The sequence below is a fragment of the Dama dama genome, chromosome 6 (genome assembly GCF_033118175.1).
Source record: "Dama dama isolate Ldn47 chromosome 6, ASM3311817v1, whole genome shotgun sequence".
Lineage (NCBI taxonomy): Eukaryota > Metazoa > Chordata > Mammalia > Artiodactyla > Cervidae > Dama > Dama dama.
Window position 1 is genome coordinate 46,088,695 of NC_083686.1, and position 13,672 is coordinate 46,102,366.

Below are 13,672 nucleotides of genomic sequence, written 5' to 3' on the forward strand. Positions count from 1 at the left end.
GAGTGTCTGCAGTTGATGGGGAATCCTGCTGGGCATTTCCCATGAAAGTCTGACTTGAACTTGAGGCTTGTTGTTCAGTCACTTAGTTGTGTTCTGCCCTTTGCGAACCCACGGACCGCAGCACATAGGCAGGCGCCTCTGTCCTTCACCACCTCCCAGGGTTTGCTTAAATTCACGTCCACTGAGTCAGTGATGCTATCTAACCGTCGATAGCAGACTAGAGACTATCAGAGGTGTATTCACAGATAGAGGGCTTTGTACTTACATAGCGATGGCCTTGCTTGTATGTTCAGTCCTGTCTGGCTCTTTGCATCCCTATGGACTACAGATCGCTAGACTCCTCTGTCCACAGGGTTCTCCAGGCAAGAATACTTCAGTGGGTTGCCTTGTTCTCCCCCAGGGATCTTCCTGACCCAGGGATTGAACCCACATCTCTTAAGTCTCCTGAGTTGGCAGGTGGGTTGTTTTTTTTTTTTTTTTACCACTAGTGTCACCTGAGAAGCCCCAGAGATAGCCTTATTCTCTACCTATTTCCTCATGGCTAAATGAGGAAACCACATTACCATGTTATGTGGAATAACTAACTAAACAATGGTAAGACAGTTACTTACTAGAAGCAGGCTAAAAGACTTCAGGTCAGGGTCAGGTGACTAACCCCCAAGGCTTACATTGGTGCAGTCCCTGAAAAGTTCTCAAATGTACTGGCCTTGATTAAGTCTAATACTCCAATATTTGAGGTTACCCTTCTGCAAAATGGGGGTGATGGTACCTTTGTCAATGGTTATCGGATGCTATATCAAATGTAGGAGTAAAGATAGTCCCAGCCCCGTTGCTCAGGAACTGAGCCAATAGTTGAATGAAAAATAATAAAGGACGTAAGAGAGATGTAACAGGAAGCGGGGACTGACTGTGAAGTACTTGGCGTCCACACGGGGCTGGGGAGCTGAAGCAGGGACGTGAGGCTGATCATTGAGTCAACTCATGTTTCCCTGGCTTTTGTCATTCCTCGTTTCATTCCAGTCTATGTCAAGGGGTTAACATGTTTTGTTTTGTTTTTTTTATAACTGATCATGTTTACCTTTGAGAAGATTAATGTGGTATTTAAAAATATTCACTAATAGAATATAAATATCTATTGATAAAAATAATCTTAATAAAATGTTAATAAAATTAACATTAGTTTATATGGTTTCATTAATGTTCAATTTCATTACAATGTGTTACTAATGAGCCAATCTGTTTTATTGGATTGACTTCTCATGTGACCTTGCAGGTAAACAGAGTAAAATAGTTTGCTCTTCTGGATGGAGGAGAGATATTTCATTTGTGGCCCCATCAAGAGGCAGATTTTGTGTCATGGAAACAACATTTCAGGGGGAAGACAATAACTGCAGTAGAGTTTGCAAAAAGGAGAAAAAGAACCATGCCTTAAGCATCCAAAACAACAAAGCCTTTTCTCTGTTGTTGATGGGGTCTACTGACCCTAATTAAACAGGCTTAGCTTGTAATGGAAATAGTAAAGTTGGTGGGTCCCATATGATTTTGATTATATTCTTTGTGTTCCTTTTAAAAAAAAAAGTCTAAACCTTTAAGTAATGATACAAAAAGAAAAATCTGCTTTTATTTCTCTTCTGATTCTTTATAGCCTTAAAAAATCATAATTATTTGAAGAAAAAGATCAACAGCTTCCCTCAACCCCATGACTTAATAGAAAAACATTTCCAACAGGTTGCCACTACTGGTTTCTTTCCTTTCACCTACAAACACATCACTTCTTTCCATTTAAATTTTTTATTTTTATTTATTTTTTTCATTTATTTTCATTAGTTGGAGGCTAATTTCTTTACAATATTGTAGTGGTTTTTGCCATACATTGACATGAATCAGCCATGGATTTACATGTCTTCCCCATCTCGATCCCCCCTCCCGCCTCCCTCCCCATCCTATCCCTCTGGGTCTTCCCAGTGCCCCAGCCCTGAGCACTTGTCTCATGCATCCAACCTGGGCTGGTGATCTGTTTCACCCTTGATAGTATACTTGTTTCAATGCTATTCTCTCAGAACATCCCACCCTCACCTTCTCCCACAGAGTCCAAAAGTCTGTTCTGTACATCTGTGTCTCTTTTTCTGTTTTGCATATAGGGTTATCATGACAAACTTTTAAAATTCCATATATATGCATTAATATACTGTATTGGTGTTTATCTTTCTGGCTTACTTCACTCTGTGTAATGGGCTCCAGTTTTATCCATCCCATTAGAACTGATTCAAATGAATTCTTTTTCATGGCTGAGTAATATTCCATTATGTATATGTAGAACATAGGCATTTAAATTTTTTAAAAGCACCTTGCTAAGACCTCTCAATGATCCTTCAGCAGTTCAGTGAGTTACGTCAGGCATTACCATGAGCGAGGACACCAGGGGCCCAAGAGACAGCAGCTTGGCCAAAGTGTATGGCTGCTAAGGAAAAAGAGAAAGTAGAGCAGAAATCATTTGACTCTCTATATGGAACTCTTGAACACTAGAAGATAGTGGAGAAGTTTCTCCCTAACTTTTTCACACCTCTCCCCAAAGAAAAGATGTGCAAAGTACTGTGGCACACCCAGTAACCAAAATATAAGCCCTAGAAATAACTCCCCATGATCCACTTATGACACGTAAGGTTGACGATAAGGCCCTACTATGTAGGAGCACAGTGCACTGGCAGAGAAGACTTGCAAACTCTCTTGAGTCCATCAAGCCAGCAAAGTTATAACAATGGGGAAATTGGCAGTGAAGCTGACATTTCAGAGGCACAGCTGCTCAGCATTCCCTTGCTTTTCTGCTTGGGGGTAACTGGACCCTATGGTTACTCACCCCCATGGTCCCATAATAAGTCCTATTAAAGTATCCCATGGGCCCTGCATGGAATAAATTTGTAAAGTGTGCTGTGACTGTCTTCAGTGTTACTTATCTGAGTGTATTCCATGTCTGCCTCCACCCACCCTCACTGCCCTGGCAACCTGATGTCATCAGCTGGCTGACAACACGGGTGGAAATTCTCAAACCTCAGAGTGCATTGGAATCACATGCAGAGTTTAGTTAAACACAGAGGTACTTGGCACTGCTCTAGCCCAAAGAGCAAGGTTTCTCAGCCTTGGGATGTTGGCATTTTAGACCAGATGACTCTGCTGTGGGGGCCATCTGTGCATCACAGGATATTCAGCAGTAACCCTGGCCCCAACCCACTGCAGGCCAGTAACCCCTTCCATAGTCATGACAACCAAAAGTGTCTTTAGACCTTGTCTCCTGGGGAGCGTAACAGTCCCTGGCTGAGAACTACTGTCCTAGGAATTCTAAGTCCTAGGGAAGAGTAGCCGGGATTCTCTTTTTAACATGCTTCCCTTCTTCCCTTTCAAAGCCCCATGTCCTTCAGCCCCTGCTTCCAGGGCCACTTAGAGGATGACTGCTATCTTAGGAAAAGTAAAAGGTAAAGCCCAGTTCTCCTCTTCCCAGGCCAGGCCAACTGTGCTGCCCAGAAGGCAGTTAACTAAATAAACAAAATCCTGCTCTGTGCTGTTGAATGGCCCACTCTGCATCCAGGGAGCATATGTGCTTAATACCAGAGCACTTTTGGAGGGAATGTCCCTGCTGTGGTTGTATAAGCCAAGAAAACAATAAATAGGCTCCCCTGATGGGATCTTTGGACCCAAAAGGGAGAAAGCAAAATTGGTACGGCTGGCTCCCAGAGGGGGAGATATTTAGAGCAGACGATGCTTGGTAGCAACTCCCAGGGCAGTGTGGAGCCTTCCCTGGGGAGGCTGCACCTGAACTCACGGGCAGGTGAGGCAGCCTCAGCAGAGCCCATCAGCCTGCAGCCCAGCCCAAGCTGGGTACCAGCGACGCTGAAGCTGATGCCTTTGTTGTAGTGTGAATGGCTTGGATGCGTTCAGGAATTCCGCTGTTTAGTCTGTCTCCTGTGGCTGGAACTTCCTCTCCAAACAGTCATACTGGGGATGTTATTTTCCAACTGGCACGAGGAGAATTTCCTATGGTAACCCTAAGTGCTATGTTCTGGCCAAGCTGGTCCATTTGAGGCAAGAAGGCCTTCTGTGGGGATTTTTACTGAAAGCAAACCTCTTGTTCAAAAGAAACCTGGTCGTGCTCTGAGAACAAGGGTTTCTGGTCTGTGGGCTTCCTTGTTTTCAGCTATTGTAGCTGGTGGCCTTGTGTTAACAGGTGCACCCTCAAAGAGGACACTGAATATATTGTTGGTATTGTGTCCTTGATCCACGTTTTCTGAAGAACTTAAGCCATTGCAAATGTACTTTGAAATAATGTTGTCTTGATAGGTTTCTTAGTGGAAGACCAGAATAGATGTTTGGGGGGTCAGCTCATGGCTTGGATATTTCTTAAACTACACCAGAGGTCTTTCGTTCCTTTCCAGAAAAAAAAAAAGAGTAACTGAGGCAAAGGGTGATGTCCAGTCTTCAAAGAGGCCACCCTGTGTTTCCTAGGCATCCCTGAAGAGACAGAGATAATTACATCACTGGGATGATGATGTGATGGGACAAGTCCTGAGCGCTTCGCCCTAAGATCCTTCTTAGAACTCCAAGCCTTCGTTATGGTCCCATGTCAAAAAAAATGAAGTGTGAACATCACAGTTTACCAGCAGCTTGGTCTGAACGTATTGCAAACGCGGGACATTTCAGTCTCCTGTTTAATCCTCATCCACAGTTTACACAGTGATCACAAGTTCATTCACCTCCCTTTATATTCTCCCCAAGCTTATATGTTTACATGATGGCGAAGCATCGAGCAGGCAAAAGCAAGCAGGCAGCTTCAAGCTAAGATAATTTATACTAAAAACATTTTGAAACTAAATATTGTCCTAACCACTGTCTTTTTCTATGTGCCTCATCCAGGAAGCTGTGGGTGTACAGTAGGAGACAGACGCCTGTCTGAGCCAGGACAAGCTGTAGGATGTTAGGATTGTTCTGGGCAAGAGAGGTGACCCAATTCAATCCTGTGCTTTACAGATGAACAGACTGAGGCTTTGGAAAATTAAGTGGCTTGCTTCCGAGAACACAGCAAGCTGGTGCAGAGAAGGGACAGTGGCATATCTTAATTTCTGACCCAGTCTTCTGCAAATCACAGAATTGTGTTGCCCCTAAAGTGTCTTTTCCCTGCCTCACATCCACAGCACTTTCTCATTAGATAAAAGTAAAGCTCTCAATCAATGCCAGTTGAACTTAACTTATTAGAACAAAGAGAAGGCTGAAGTTGTATGTATCAATGGCATGTATGAGTTAGCTCAGGCTTCCATAACAAAGTGTCACAGGCTGCGGAGAGGGGGGTGGGCTGAAAGAACAGGGGTCTAGCTGCTCACAGTTCTGGGTGTAGGCGTCTGTGACCAGGACATCAGCAGGGTTAGCTTCTTCTGAGGGCCAAGAGGGAAGGTCACGTTCCAGCCTTTCTCCTTGGCTTGCAGATGGCTGTCTGCTTCAGGTGGCTTCTTGTGTTCCTGACTTTCTACCCTTCTGTGTCCTAATTTTCCCTAAGGGCACCGGTCAGATGAGAGCTTACTCCAAAGACCTCATTTATCCTCAATTACCTATTTAAAGACCCATACCTGCAAATGGTGTCACAGTGAGGTACTGGGGGTTAGAGCTTTACCATAAATTCGTAGGGACACAACTCAGTCCAGGCAGCACATGCACATGTGTTCATTGCTGTTGTTTAGTCACTAAGTCAGGTCCAGCTCTTTTGCGACCCCATGGACTATATACAGCCCACCAGGCTCCTCTGTACATGGGATCTTCAGGCAAGAACACTGCAGTGGGGTGCCATGCCCTCCCCCAGGAGGTCTTCCCGACCCAGGGATTGAACCCGTGTCTCTTTCATTGGCAGGTAGATTCTTTACACTGAGCCCTATAGGTGCAAGCGTGTTTTGTGCAAAAGAGAGAAAAGGGAAGACAGTAACAGAAAATAAGAGCAGGAACAAGAGGTCCCTTGGAGGCCTGTCAGGGAGGCATAATCACTTCATGCCAGGACCTTGGCAGGAGACCAAGGGAGAAAGAAGAAGAAATGAGAAAGGAAGGGAAGTGGGGCTTCTACCTGGGCAAGTCCATGGACCCTCAAAATTCCCTACTGTCTGACAGGGCCAGGTGCACTTGAACTTGGTGTGTTAGTCTTCCAAGAGAACGGGCTAGAGGTTAGAGCATCATACTTCTAATGATTCTTTTGGTGTGCAAACACATCACCCAGGAGTCCAATACGAAGTCAGAGGGGCTTACAAGGCCTGGCTCTATACTGCTGTTACGGCAGCCAGAAGCCTCACGTGGCTCTTGGTCCTGCAAATGTGGCACTTCCAAGTCCAGATAAGCTGCAAACAGTCGATTTCTAAGACTTAGTTTGGAAAAAAAATGTAAATCATTTCATTTTTTTATTGATGTTGAAATAGCAATATTATACACTAGGCTAAAGTATATTAAAACTTCACTTGTTTTTTAAAATCTTACTTTATATAATATGGTGATTAGAAAGTTTTAAATTACCTATGTGACTTTCATTAATTTTCCATTGGACAGTTCAATGCTCTAAACTGCATGAAAAAAACACGACTTGAATGAAATTAAGCTTATTTTATATATTTTAAATATATATTCATATAGTTTCTATTGTTTTAAAATATATAGTATATATGATGTATATATAAGCAATTTTCTACCTTGCATTTCTTATTTTACATTGTAATCAATAATATTTAATATTCATAATAATTGAGTCATGTTTCCCTTTTATTTACAACTATGAAATAAACATTTCATTTGTTTATTCTATTATTTACAACTATGAATCTTATTCATAGTTTCTTTACAACTATGAATCTTAAGTTTGTAGGGTTGAGTTTTTCAAACATATGTAAAAGTAGAATAGTTTAAGGAACTCCTATGTGTACATCTCCCAGGCTCAATAGTTATCAACATTTTGCAACTTTATTTCATACCCTGCCCACCAGTTTTTTTGTTTGTTTGTTTGTTTTAAACTGGAATATTTTTAACCAAATTCCAGACATATATGTAATTTTACCCAGAAATACCTCAACAAAATGTTTTTCACTTGCTTCCTAGTATTCTACATTTTAGCATGTCATAATTGAATTTCCCTATGTCTAGAGAATAGACATCTTTAAATTTTCAGATTCTAACTACCCTAAGTAATGTGTGATGAACACCATTTGTGTGTTTGTATGATTTTTTTTAATTTATTTTTAATTGCAGGATAATTGCTTTACAATGTTATGCTGGTTTCTGCCATACATCAACATGAATCAGCCCCGGTTCACAGTGTCCCCTCCCCCGGGAACCCCCCTCCCCTGCCATCCCTCCCCTCTAGGCTGTCGCAGAGCCCCAGGCTGAGCTCCCTGTATTATCCAGTGGTTTCCCACTAGCTATCTACTTTACATATGGTAATATATATATTTCAGTGCTACTCTCTCAATTCATCCCACCCTCCTGCCCCTGCTGAGAACATTAGTCTGTTCTCTATGTCCGAGTCTGTGTTCCTGCCCTGCAAATAGGTGTGATGAACATCCTTTAATATAAACCCTTATTTTTTCAGACTGAAGTCTTAGTAGAATTACTTATTCAAAGTAGGAGACTTCAAAAATATGATACATATGCTAGGTTGCTTTCTAAAAATTTAAGTTCCTACTATAAGCATTTATCAAAGTGCTTCACCTTAAACACCCTGACCAGCAGTGGATGTTATCAATGCCAATTTGATAGATGAAATACTATCTCAGTGTTGCTTCTTGAATTATAATGTTGTGCTTCCTTAATCACAATGAGATCAAACAGTTTTTTTTCTTCTGTGTCACTGGCTGTGTACATGTCGCCCCTTCTCCCTTTGACCCTTATTCTCTTGTTTCCTGGGAATCCTAGTCTCCACATGAATGTAGAAATAAGTGAATGTGATTATAGTAGCTTGGTTGCCTGAAAAAATCAGCGCTCACACTATCCTCTTTTTCAGTTGGATTACCCTCTCTCGGTCTCTGGATCAGGGAGGTCTCTTCCATCAGGGAGATGGAAGAAAGCATCTCTTCCTCACCAACTCTGAGCAGATTCTGTTCTGTTTCACGAGTCAGCGCATCAATCCAGTTCCAGCACCCCATCTCCTAGACTGTGTCAGCTCATCGTCTTCAGTCTTTTCACTCTCTCTCCCCATCCACCTCTCCTGCCTTAATCATGTTGTGTTGACCTGTGTTCTCGTGTGTTGCTCAGGACTGTAGCTGCAGTTGTTAAACAAGCAAACACAGATGGCTCATACTGAAAACACCAGGCATCACTGGATGTTGGGTCTCCACGCCTCCACCAGTATGATTCTCTCTCACCATCTCATACTCTGTTTTTCCCTCAGATAGCTTCTTTCAGAGACAGCCTCTTCCCACCAACTGAAATGCAGAGTTTCCAATTGGATTCATCTGATGGGGGTCACAGGCCCATCCTGGACCCAATCCCTTTAGCTGTGGATGCTCTGATTGCTAAGATAGACCCCCTGCCTCACCCTTCTCATCTCCAAGGAAGATGGTGCCAGGGGAGATACTCCACTAATTCATAAGGCTGGCTTTGATTCATACTGTTCAATTATTTATTCTTGCTGGCTGCTATGTAGGCTGCTCTTGCTTTTTATTTACTTTTTTGAATAAAGATATAGTTGACATACATCATTATATTAGTTTTAGGTATACAGCATTATGATTCAAGGTTCATATATACTGCAAAATGATCGCTACAATAAATCTAGTTAACATCTGACTTCATGCACAATTACAAACTCTTTTTCTTGTGATGAGAAATTTTAAGGTTTATTCTATTGGCTTTCAAATAGTATGATCTATAGTCACCATGCTGTATATTACATCCCCATGATTTATTTAGTTTATAACGGGAAGTTTGTACATTTTGATCCCCCTTCACTCATTTTGCCCACATGTTCTATACCGCCCACCTCACCTCTGCCTCTGGCAACTACCAACCTGTTCTCTGTATCTGTGAGCTTAGCTTTTTACTTAGTCATAGGAGATCGTATGATATGTGTCTTTTACTGTAGTTTGTTTCACTTAGCACAGTGCCTGTAAGAGCTATTCGTTTGTCACAAATGGCAAGATTTCCTTCTTTTTCATGGCTGACTAATATCCCATTGTATATATACCACATTTTCTTCATTCATCTATTAATGGACACATGGGTTGTATTCATACCTTCACTCACTCCTTGGCTATTGTAAATAGTGCTGCGATGAACACACATGTATTCATTGTGCATGTATCTTTTCAACTTAGTATTCATTTTTCTTTGGATAAACACTTAGAACTGTTGGTTGTGTGCTAGTTCTAATTTTAATTCTTTGAGGAACCTCCATACCATTTATCATAGTGACTGCACAAATGTACATTCCTACCAACAATACATAAGGGTTTCCTGTTCTCCACATCCTTGCCAACACTTGTTATCTCTTGTCTTTTTGATGATAGCTATTCTAACAGATGTGAGGTGATATCTCATTGTGGTTTTGATTTGCATTTACCTGACAGAGTGATAGTGAACATTTTTTCGTGTACATACTGGACATCTGTGTGTCTTTGGAAGAGTGTCTATTCAGATCTGCATATTGCTATCTATTGCTCCCTTTAGGTTTGTTAATGTCTGCTTTCTATATTGGATGCTCTCATTTTGGGTCATAGATATTTACAAATGTTACATTCTCTTGTTGAGTTGGCTCCTTTATCATTGTGTAGCACCCTTCTTTGTCCCTTTTTACAGTCTTTGTTTTAAAGTATAGTTTCTCTGTTATAAGTATAGCTACACCCAGTTTTCCATTGATTTCCATTTGTGTGGAAACCATGTAGAAGCATGTAGAAGGGTCTCGGTTTTTTTGTCCATTCAACCACAGTTTTTTTTATTGGAGCGTTTAATCTTTACATTTAGAGTAATTATTCATTGTTGTTGTTGTTTAGTTGCTAAATCGGGTCTGATTCTTAGTGATCCCATGGACTGTAGCCCGCCAGGCTCCTCTGTCCATGGGATTTCCCAGGCAAGAATACTGGGGTGAGTTACCTTTTCCTTCTCCAGGGGATCTCCCAACCCAGAGATCAAACCCAGGTCTCCTACATTGGCAGGTGGATTCTTCACCACTGAGCCACCAGGGAAGATCAGTACATACTAATTGCATTTTGTGATTGTTTTCTACTGAACAGTAGAAAACTATTACTAAAAGTAACTAAAAGTAGTTACTCTACTTTCTTCCTTTGTGATTTAATCTCTTTCTTTAGTGTTATGCTTGGATTTCTTTTTCATTATCTCTTGCATATCTACTATAGGATTTTACTTTGTGGTTACCATGAGACTTACATATGACAACTTCTACTTATTATAAGTTCTTATAATAAATATATTTTATTTTAAGTTGATAACAAGTTTTGAGCACATTCTGGAGCTCTACATTTTAGCTGTCCCATGCTTTTGCTCTCACATCTTATATCTTTTTGTCTTGTGTACTCTTTAATAATTGTAGTTATTATTTTCACTACTTTTTGTGGTTAACCTTTATGGAGCTCCACAAATGATTAACCTACTATCTATACTAAATATTTACCTTTACCAATGAGATTTATACTTTCATATGTTTCTTCTTACTAATTAGCACATTTTCTTTTCAACTTAAAGAAATCCCTTTAACATCTCCTGCAAGGCCAGTGTAGTGAATTAGCTTTTGCTTGTTCGGAAAGCATCAGTTTTTCAGTTCTGAACTTTGCTGGGTAGAGTGTTCTGGGCATTTTTTTCTTTTAGCACTTTGACTATATTGTGTCCCTCTATTCTGGCTGGCTGAGTTTCTGCTGAAAAATCTCCAGAGAGTCTCATGAGGGTTTCCTTGTATGTAACAAGTTGTTTTTTCTCTTGTTGCTTTTCAGATTCTCTCCTTGTCTTTAAATTTTGACATTTTAATTATAAGAAGCCTTGGTGTGGATCTCTGTGCTTCTTCTCATTTGAACTCTCTGGGCTTCCTGGAACTGAATGTCAGTTTCCCTCCCCAAGTTAGAGAAGCTTTCAGCCATTATGTCTTCAAATGACTTTCTGCTCCTTTCCCTCTCTCTTCTCCTTCTGGTACCCCTGTATATAGAAAGTGTTAGGCTGCTTGATGTTGTCCCATAAGTCAGTATTATTTTATCTTCACCTCTAATTGGCATTTTCTTATATTTTCTATCTCTTTGTTGAAATTCTCACTGTGTTCATCTGTTTTTCTCCCAAGTTCAGTGAGCATCTTTATGACCATTACGTTGAACTCCTTTCATTAAACTTTTTTCCAGAGACTTTATCTTATTCTTTCCTTGTAACACATTCCTGTTTCTTATGCTCGACTCTGTGTTGGTTTCTAAGGTTATGTTAAATAGCCACATCTCCCAGTCTTGATGGAATATGCTCATGTAGGAGATGAACCTCATCATTCAACCCTGCCTTAGCTCTTGGCTGTCTCTCAAACCTTTGTGATATCCAAGCAACTGATTTTATTTTTAATAGCTCCCCATAGTTGAGGGTGTGCCAAGGCCTGTCAGTGTCTCAAAGGGAAGGATCTTAGCACCTAGATTCAGGCTGAGCCAGACCCTGAGGCAGCAACTGTTAAGGTATGCAAATAGACGCAGTCCTGCTGACTGCCACAGCCCAGTGATCCCGAGGTGTCCCTAGGAGCAGCTGTAGAAAGTGAGGCTGCAGATGTGTGTCTAAGCGCCTTTCTGTAAGATATAGAAATATTTTCTTGGGTTCCAAAATCACTGCAGATGGTGACTGCAGCCATGAAATTAAAAGATGCTTGCTCCTTGAAAGAAAAGCTATGACTAACCTAGACAGTGTATTAAATATCAGAGACATCACTTTACCAAAAAACGTCTGTCTAGTCAAAGCTATAGTTTTTCCAGTAGTCATGTATGGATGTGAGAGTTGGACTATAAAGAAAGTTGACCGCCGAAGAATTGATGCTTTTGAACTGTGGTGTTGGAGAAAACTCTAGAGTCCTTTGGCCTGCAAGGATATCCAACCAGTCAATCCTAAAGGATATCATTCCTAAATATTCATTGGAAGGACTGATGCTGAAGCTGAAACTCCAATACTTTGGCCACCTGATGTGAAGAAATGACTCATTGGAAAAGACCCTGATACTGGGAAAGATTGCAGGCGGGAGGAGAAGGGGACAACAGAGGATGAGGTGGCTGGATGGCATCACCCACACCATGGACATGAGTTTTAGCAAGCTCTGAGAGTTGGTGATGGACAGGGAAGCCTGGCGTGCTACAATCCATGGGGTCGCAAAGAGTTGGACACGACTGAGAAACTGAACTGAACAGTGAGGCAGAGGGAGAATACAAAGAAAGTGTCCCCAGCCTGTTTTCCCTGAGAGTACCTCTGGAGGCTCATAGGTGTGCACCCTGAACCTGAAGCTTGCCCCTCAGGCTGAAGCTCCAGGACTAGCAAATTTTCCTCTTTAACAGAAAGGCCGAGGCTGTCTGTGTGGTGCTTTGGGGGTGGTAGCCTGCCAAAAGCTATCTCTGGTTGTTACTGTCCCATGGGTCCCAGGACTGCAAGGCCTTCTACCTTATAGAACCAGGAGATCAATGGATATTCCCTGGGGATATCACAAAAATCAAGGCAGCAGATGTAAAAACTGAGGCACTAGACCTGTTAGAAATCCCCTTCAAGTGATACTGGTGCTCTGAAGAGCATGAAGACAGGGCCTGTCCTCCCAGGTCTCAGGAAAGCATTACAGCCAGCCTTTGTTGTTATTTAGTCACCAAGTCATTTCCCACTCTTTTGCAACCCCGTGGGCTATATAGCCCACCAGGCTCCTCTGTCCATGGGATTTCCCAGGCAAGAATACTGGAGTGGGTTGCCATTTCCTTCCCCAGGGGATCTTCCTGATGCGGGGATCTTCCTGATCCAGGGATCTAGCCTACATCTCTTGCATCTCCTGCTTTGGCAGGCAGATTCTTTACCGCTCAGCCAGCAGGGAGGCCCAGGATCAGCCTTAGATGTGTCTAATTAGATGTCTGCTGCTTGGGCTGCAGCCAGGATGATAAGCTGATAGGTTGGGAAAGATGATCTTCCAGGTCTGCTGCTGCTTGCTGCACCCTGAGGGTGGTGGCTGTTTAAGGGCCTTTTCTCCACTGGTTACTGTCCTGTGGGACCTGCAAGCATAAGCCTCTTGGGCCACCAGGCCCAGGAGATATAGAGGTGTCCCCTGGTAGCAGCCACAAAATTCAAAGAGCCCGACCAGGATATAAATGCTTCCCTAGGATATCGATGAGCTGGAGCCAGGCAGATGGAGAGCGCAAAGCCTGCATCCCCCGTCCTCCATTCCCTGAGTGCACCTGTGTAGCTCCTAGAAATGGGCCAGGCCAGAGGCTGCACTGAGCCAGAGCTCCTGGGCAAGCAGATAGGCTCCTTTCTCAGGAAAAATGGAGATGTTCTGGTCTGCTCTGTGCAGTGCCTTGGGGGGTGATCTGCCAAGAACTGTCTCTCTGAGTGTTACAATCCCATGGGACACAGAAAGGCAAGCTGCCCTGGCCTTCAGAGCCAGCCAATCAAGGGACGTCCCCTGGGCAGCAGCCACCAAAACCTGGGCATCATGTGCATATGT

At 42.4% G+C, this 13,672-nt stretch overlaps 1 protein-coding gene across 3 annotated transcripts in view; it reads left to right on the plus strand.

The window, feature by feature from the left end:
- Positions 1-13,672, plus strand: part of LNX1 (ligand of numb-protein X 1) — a 128,938-nt gene that overhangs the window by 48,849 nt on the left and 66,417 nt on the right. The gene's annotated exons all lie outside the window — the stretch shown is intronic.